The sequence below is a fragment of the Anastrepha obliqua genome, chromosome 5, assembly GCF_027943255.1.
Source record: "Anastrepha obliqua isolate idAnaObli1 chromosome 5, idAnaObli1_1.0, whole genome shotgun sequence".
NCBI lineage: Eukaryota > Metazoa > Arthropoda > Insecta > Diptera > Tephritidae > Anastrepha > Anastrepha obliqua.
In genome coordinates, this window is record NC_072896.1 from 3,632,266 (window position 1) to 3,639,290 (window position 7,025).

The 7,025-nt window shown below is 36.3% G+C and overlaps 1 non-coding gene across 1 annotated transcript; it reads left to right on the top strand.

The window, feature by feature from the left end:
* The first annotated feature begins 5,850 nt into the window (after positions 1–5,850).
* On the top strand, positions 5,851–5,922 carry Trnaq-uug (transfer RNA glutamine (anticodon UUG)). Its single transcript has one exon. It is a non-coding gene; the product is annotated as a tRNA-Gln (tRNA).
* Positions 5,923–7,025: the final 1,103 nt, after the last annotated feature.

Consider the following 7,025-nt stretch of genomic DNA (forward strand, 5'->3'; position numbering starts at 1 on the left):
AAGGTTGAAACGCAACAAGCTGCACCCTCTCACGTTGTAATCAGCCCCTTTGCAAGTATTGTGCAAAGCCCTATCATATTAATGTTATGCAAAAAGCAAAGAAATTGTGATGGACTATATAAGTCAATTCCAAGAGGTCACTTTCAGAACGTTCAGTTTAAGTGTTCATTAAAGGCTCTCTAATCATACTACACGATTCGGTATTCCCAATGAATGTAAATGCAACATGAACACCGTTATTTGCAAACAAATTTTATCTCTCCTTGGGTACCTGTGGACAGAGACGTATTCTGAAATAAACTAGCTGATAAACTTGATAAACAGACCTCTGAACAGCAAATAATAAGACTCGATGCGCCTCTTGGCTTGTTGGCAATATCAGTGGAACAGCATATCTATAAATGGGTATGGGCACGAGATCAGATGGCAACGCACTCCTGATTACAAAGACTTTAAGGTTACGGCATTTTTGTGCTCTCTCAACTCTATCATCAGTATTTGAAACTGCCATTAAATATTTATAAAAATGTAAAGAGTGGTTAAGTTTCAAGGGCCGGTGTTGATTTTGAATCAAATACAATATTCTTAAGAAATTATTATCACTTCTCTTTACTATGATAATATTGATACAGTTCAATTATGTATAAAGCAAAATATTGGCCAAATGGCCGCCGCGGCCTCGGCGTCACACCTCCATCCGATGGTCCAAATTTTCGATGACGTTGAGGCATAATTGAGGTTCTATGCTGTTAATGTGCCGAATTATCTCATTCTTTAGCTCTTGAACTGCTGCTGGCTTATCGACGTACACCTTTTCTTTCAAATAACCCCATAGAGAGAAGTTCAACGGGGTCAAATCACATGACCCTGGCGGCCAATTGACATCGCGCGACGTGAGATTATTCGGCCATCAAATTTTTCGCGCAAAAGAGCCATTGTTTCGTTAACTGTGAGACAAGTGGCACCGTCCTGTTAAAACCACATATCGTCCACATCCATATCTTCCAATTCGGACCATAAAAAGTTCGTTATCATCTCACGATAGCGAAAAAAAATACGGCCCAATGATGCCCCCGGCCCATAAGCCGCACCAAATAGTCACTCTTAGTGGGTGCATTGGTTTTTCGGCAATCACTCTTGGATTATCATTCGCCCAAATGCGGCAATTCTGCTTATTGACGAATCCACTGAGGTGAAAATGTGGCTCATCACTAAAGATGATTTTCTTCACGAAGTGCGCGATATGCATTTTGATTTGAATGCCCGTTTTCATAATAAGCCTGAATAATTTTAACGCGTTGCTCGGTTAAGTATCATAATAAGCCTGAATAATTTTAACGCGTTGCTCGGTTAAGTATCATAATAAGCCTGAATAATTTTAACGCGTTGCTCGGTTAAGTATCTTTCCATGGTTCAAATTGAATTAATCTGAAATTGAAAAATGTCAAATGAAATACAGAAAAAAAACTTGACGTTTAGGTGTAGTTTACATTGAATATCGGCCCTTGAAATTTAGCCATCCTTTATAAGCCAGCTACCGGCGTCTGAAAATAACTGGCAAGAAACTGTTTTATGGTCGATCTTTAGCTCCTGGGCGATGCTACGACTACCAAGATGTCGGTAAACCTCGTTTATTTCTCTAATTTTATCGTCATTCGACATCATCGACATTTCCTTCAACATCATTGCCTGAAGAGAATCTACGCAACCAAAATTTAACATAATTAGCTTTTACAGTATCGGCACCCAAAACGTTATGCATAATTTCAGCGGTCGTGCTTGCATTCTCGCCTTTATCAAAGAAAAATTGTGAAATGTACCGAACTTTCTTTTTGTTGACTTTCATTACTTCCCTTAACACCCTGTAACGCACAACTGAATGGAACAAACACAAATAAGCTAAAAAATTTGTATAATGTAAAATGTTACGTTGACAACAAGCAAACTGTTCGATTGATACTTTAAGAGATATCGATCACCACAGCCATCTACGGAGAAAATAATAGATTTCTTTTTCTCCAAAATAATATATTCTCCACATAATTTTATCCTAAAAAAATATCATATGTACTTTCCAAACAAATATTGTATCGTCAGCACTTATTTAATATTAAACAAGTAAGCGCATTCGATGTCTTCATTCTTTTCTAATTGTTGCAGACAGCTGTTGCTCTTATCAAAGTCGTAACTCGCCCCCTCTATGAGTGTGTGTAAGTACTAATAAGTATAAGTAACAATTTGTCATGCCACCTTCATTGCTCCCGCCCTTACACCAGCTGCCAGTGACAACATATTGGCAATGAGATTTTTATCTTTCAATTAAGCACAGCAACAACTTCTAAGAAACGCAAGCATAGCGAATGGGGCGAAATTTCTGCAGAGAGCATACATACATACACATTCATACATAAATTAAATCCAATTGGAGTTAGGTCATGCCTTGTTATTTCATTAATAGAAATAAATATATAATGCAGTGTACTAAAGTATAGGGTTTTTCATTGAGCACGCTCAAAAATCGAAAATAAATACAGCAAATAGTTAAAGTGATATTGTCACAACTGCAATTAAAAAAAAACTATTTATAAAGCGTTGTTCAATAGGTGCGCTTTAACTTTTTTCCGATAGGGAGGGCGAACGACGCAATATTTTTTTATTTTTCGCTTGTCATTTGTAAACTTCATTAGTATACATTTCATCATGGAACGCTACACACTTGAGCAACGATTGCAAATCGTGCAAATTTTTTATGAAAATAATCGTTCTGTTGCTGCTACTTTAAGACTACTTTTTTCCAAAAAATCATCTTCAGTGATGAAGCTCACTTTTGACTCAATGGCTTTGTCAACAAGCAAAATATGCGTTACTGGGCAGAAAGCAATCCACACGTGATTCATGAGGTACCGTTGCATCCCGAAAAAATCACTGTTTGGTGCGGTTTACATGCCGGCGGCGTAATTGGCCCATATTTTTTCGTTGACGAGAACGATCGCCACGTTACTGTGAATGGAAATCGATACCGCGACATGATAAACGATTATTTTTGGCCGCAATTGAATGGTATGGACTTAGACGACATGTGGTTTCAACAGGCACACAGCACACGCTACAATTGATTTGTTGAAGAGTAAGTTCGATAAGCGCATTATTTCCAGAAATGGACCGGTCGAATGGCCGCCACGCTCGTGTAATTGGACGCCTCTAGACTATTTTCTTTGGAGTTATGTGAAGTCATTGGTCTACAGTAACAAGCCGGGCGACGATTTGTGAGCTCAGAGCCAATATTGAACGCGAAATTGCTGGAATTTCGGCCGATTTATGCAAAAGAGTGGTCGAAAATCGGGTTCAACGATTGGACTTCGTAAAACGTGCACGCGGTGGTCATGCAAAAGAAATCGAATTTCATACTTAAATGTATATGTTCAAACTCGATAATAAAAAAAAAATTAGTTAAAAAAGTCAAATCATTTGTGTTTTATTAAAAAACAAGTGGAAGCGCTCTTACTGAAAAACGCTTTATATTTTTATTTTCATGTACCTACATTCGAAGGAATGATAGGCGGAATATAATTTACGACCTATTGCAGCTCCGAAGTAGGAGAAACATCCTAGTAGAGAATTTTGGATGATAAAATAAAACTTGATTTCTTAAACAACCTGAGTTGCAAGATTTTCAGGGCTTCATCTGTGATTTGTCTGTGTGTGACAGATATTTTACGTAACCACATAGAAAATAATCGATCAGCAATCTAGCACATGAATATTGTGAAACCCATGGCATCCATTCGAGGCCAAACACTTTTTTTATCATCGTCCAATATCGTTCGCTACTGAGAGTAACCAAAACTCCATGGTCATTGTTGAAGAAACATATAAGGACCGATGATGTCACCAAACCAAAATCTACGCGAAATGAAGACATTTCCGAAGCACCTAATGAATTTCCCGTGAGTTCTCATTTATTCAACTACGCAAATTTTTTTTATTTGCAAAGTCGCTTAATCAGAAATGATTCTCATCAACAAAGGTTATTATATCCCGAACTCAGCGTATGTAATGTTATGAAGAACCGATTTTGATAATCAATTTTGAAAAAGGTAATGCGCTGTGGAAGAAGTAGTAGTAGTTGTTCATTGTTAAAAACTCAGACTATATACAAAAGCATTCTAACCACACGTCACACCTGCGGCCTTAGTGAGAAGTCTGCTCCACAGCTCGAGTGAACCTATTGAAACCCCCTTTACAAGAAAAGTGGCAAAGTTTCGCTAATCTGTTGCACAGTAATGTTTTTGATCAATGATACTTATTTTAATTAGTGTTTGTTTTGCTATTTCCTCACTTGGGTAAAAAATAAATAAAATAATCCAATTAAAATTGCTGAGGAGAATTTTCCTATTAAAAATGTAAAAAACTACCCAACTTATTATGCACATGCGTGTGTAGCACAAAAATAGAAACAGTAACATGTGTCCAAAGCATTACTTTCCAAAGACTAAAACTCAAAGTTTGAAAAGAAATAATAGTTGAGTTGTGAGTTTTAAAAAATAAATGAGAAAAATTACATTACGTGACCAAAGTTTAACTGAGTTCTCCGTTTTCATTTTTTTATGTGCAGCAATTTTTCTCTAACAACACTAACAACAACACTGCTTTTAAAAGGCAGTAGTGAAAAATCGCAACAGACGAGTTGCTGACACAGCATGACCTGCTCGAGGCGCTGCAAATGCCATTTGCCGGTGTAGGTAACTGTGTACGATTGGTGCTCGAAGTGGTGTATTAGCTATTAAGGTTCGTTGCGTTTAAGGCGAGCGTGTTGAGGCGTTAATTTTGCGTCTTGTTGCTTTTAAAACTTTTCAAAGTTCGAGAAGTTCATTTTCTTTAGCGTTGTGATGAGGTGAAAGTGCAGTTAGGCTTGCAAGGAACCGAATGACTTTTACTTTTGAGTTTGTATTTCAGCAGTTATGACTAGCAGATTATAGAACAGGTCGACAATACTTGATTAATTTTCATAACTGGGAGTCAGACTTTAACTTTTGAAAGTGTGGAATCCGAGTCTGACTACAGAATAGCCCCAGGTGATATCTCAAAGCCAAATAAATATGATTTTGAAACATCAAAACGGACTTAGGAGTTGAGGAGTTGTATTTTGAAATATTTCTATGAAACCTAAAAAATTTAAATAAATATTTTTACTACATTAAGGAAGATAAATGTTAAATAACCTCAAATATACGCAAACAATTTAGATATTTCAAAAATATGACGAACTGGTACTCTTTTGAGTGCATATTTAGATTCAGTACGTCAAGAATGTCAGTAGGTAAGTGCTGAAAATAAACCAACTTTTGTGTACAAATGTATTTTTGCATGATTTATTCTGCTGCTATTGACTTTCCATTTTTTGCTTGTTCTTCCTCTTCTCTTCTTTCGTTTATTTTCTCCACTGACGTCACGGAACTGCACGGCGCAACTTTAACATGCTCGTACTCGTACTTTAACATTCTTGGACTTTCCACTAAATCAGAAGCAAAAATTATTTATTTTCACTAATTCAGGTTTTCATTGCGGGGTAGTCTTCATATAATCGCATGCGAAACAGCAGCCACCAACCTATGTATATGTATATGTACATATGTATCACAATATGTGTCGCTATGTGCGAGATATTTCCATATCACGTTTGTCTTTATTTTTAATGATTTTTATGTCTTCTTCTCTTTTTTCTTATCACTGGTATTTTTGGCATCCCATTGATTTCTTGTTTTTTTTTTATTAATCATCACTTTGTCTTCTGCTTACAACAACAATGCGCCTGACGCTGTTGCGTTTGCTGCTGCCAATTTGATAACTGGTTCTATGGTGTAATGGTTAGCACTCTGGACTTTGAATCCAGCGATCCGAGTTCAAATCTCGGTAGAACCTCAAAGCATTCGCTATGCAAATGTTTTTCTTTCTTTTGAAATCTTCAAATTGTTGCTAAATTTTCTTTGTTTTATAGATAGATTAGTTAAAATATCTAGAGAGAATATATTTTTGATTTAAGCGAGCTGAAATAGCAACAAATGATAAAAATAGGGCAATCGGCAAAGATGATAACATAGTAGCCTAGGGCAACCAAAAATAAAATAAAAGCAAATAAAAGGGTAAAAATTTTCGGATTTTATATTTATAGATAAATATGTGTGAGTATTTATAATCACTGGCAAATTAATTATGCTCACAATGTTGAGTCCATACTATAAGCATTTAAACATTTTTTATCCATGCTAGGGATGTACATTTTTTCGGTTTTTAGAATTCCGAAATTTTCGGGAATTCGGGATCGCGTTATTTCGATTCCCAGATTCAGGGAATAGTCTCGGTATTTAGACATTCATTTCTTTGCAACAATTTAAGTCGAAAAAATTGCATCAGTATTGTTTCAGAAGCTCCCCTGTCATATAATAAATAATAAATAAATGGATTTTAAATTTACTTTTCTGTTTAATTATTTTATTAAACACAAGAAAAGGCGAAAAAACGCCTTAATAATAATTTAGCATATACATGTCTGATAAAATAACTAAGGTATGTCGAAAAAAGTTCTGTTCTGAGTGGAACCCGTCGCAAGGTCAAACACTACGCTGAATTTTTCGTCACCGCTTTTGATCTTTTGCTTTTGACAAACTATTCTTACTCGAATCTTATCAAAGCACTTGAGTTGACACACGAGTAGTATTGATATTAGTTTGGGGATAAAGAAATTCATTATTTTCTCGGTAGATGGCTGTAGTGATGGATATCTCGTAAAGTATCGATCGTCACACCAAAAGCGGCAGACATTGGTCTCGGATAGACCAATCTTATTTAGATGGTACCTCAGGCTGCAGTGACCTGTAAGGTATCCAGTTAAAAGACGCAGATCTACTCTGTTTAGTGAGAGAAGTTTGTCAGATATTCCTTTGTTGGGACTTATGAATAGTTTAGCTTGACGCTGACCGGCATAGTTTAGCCAGTGTGCGGCAAGTTTTCTTTCTTCCCATTTC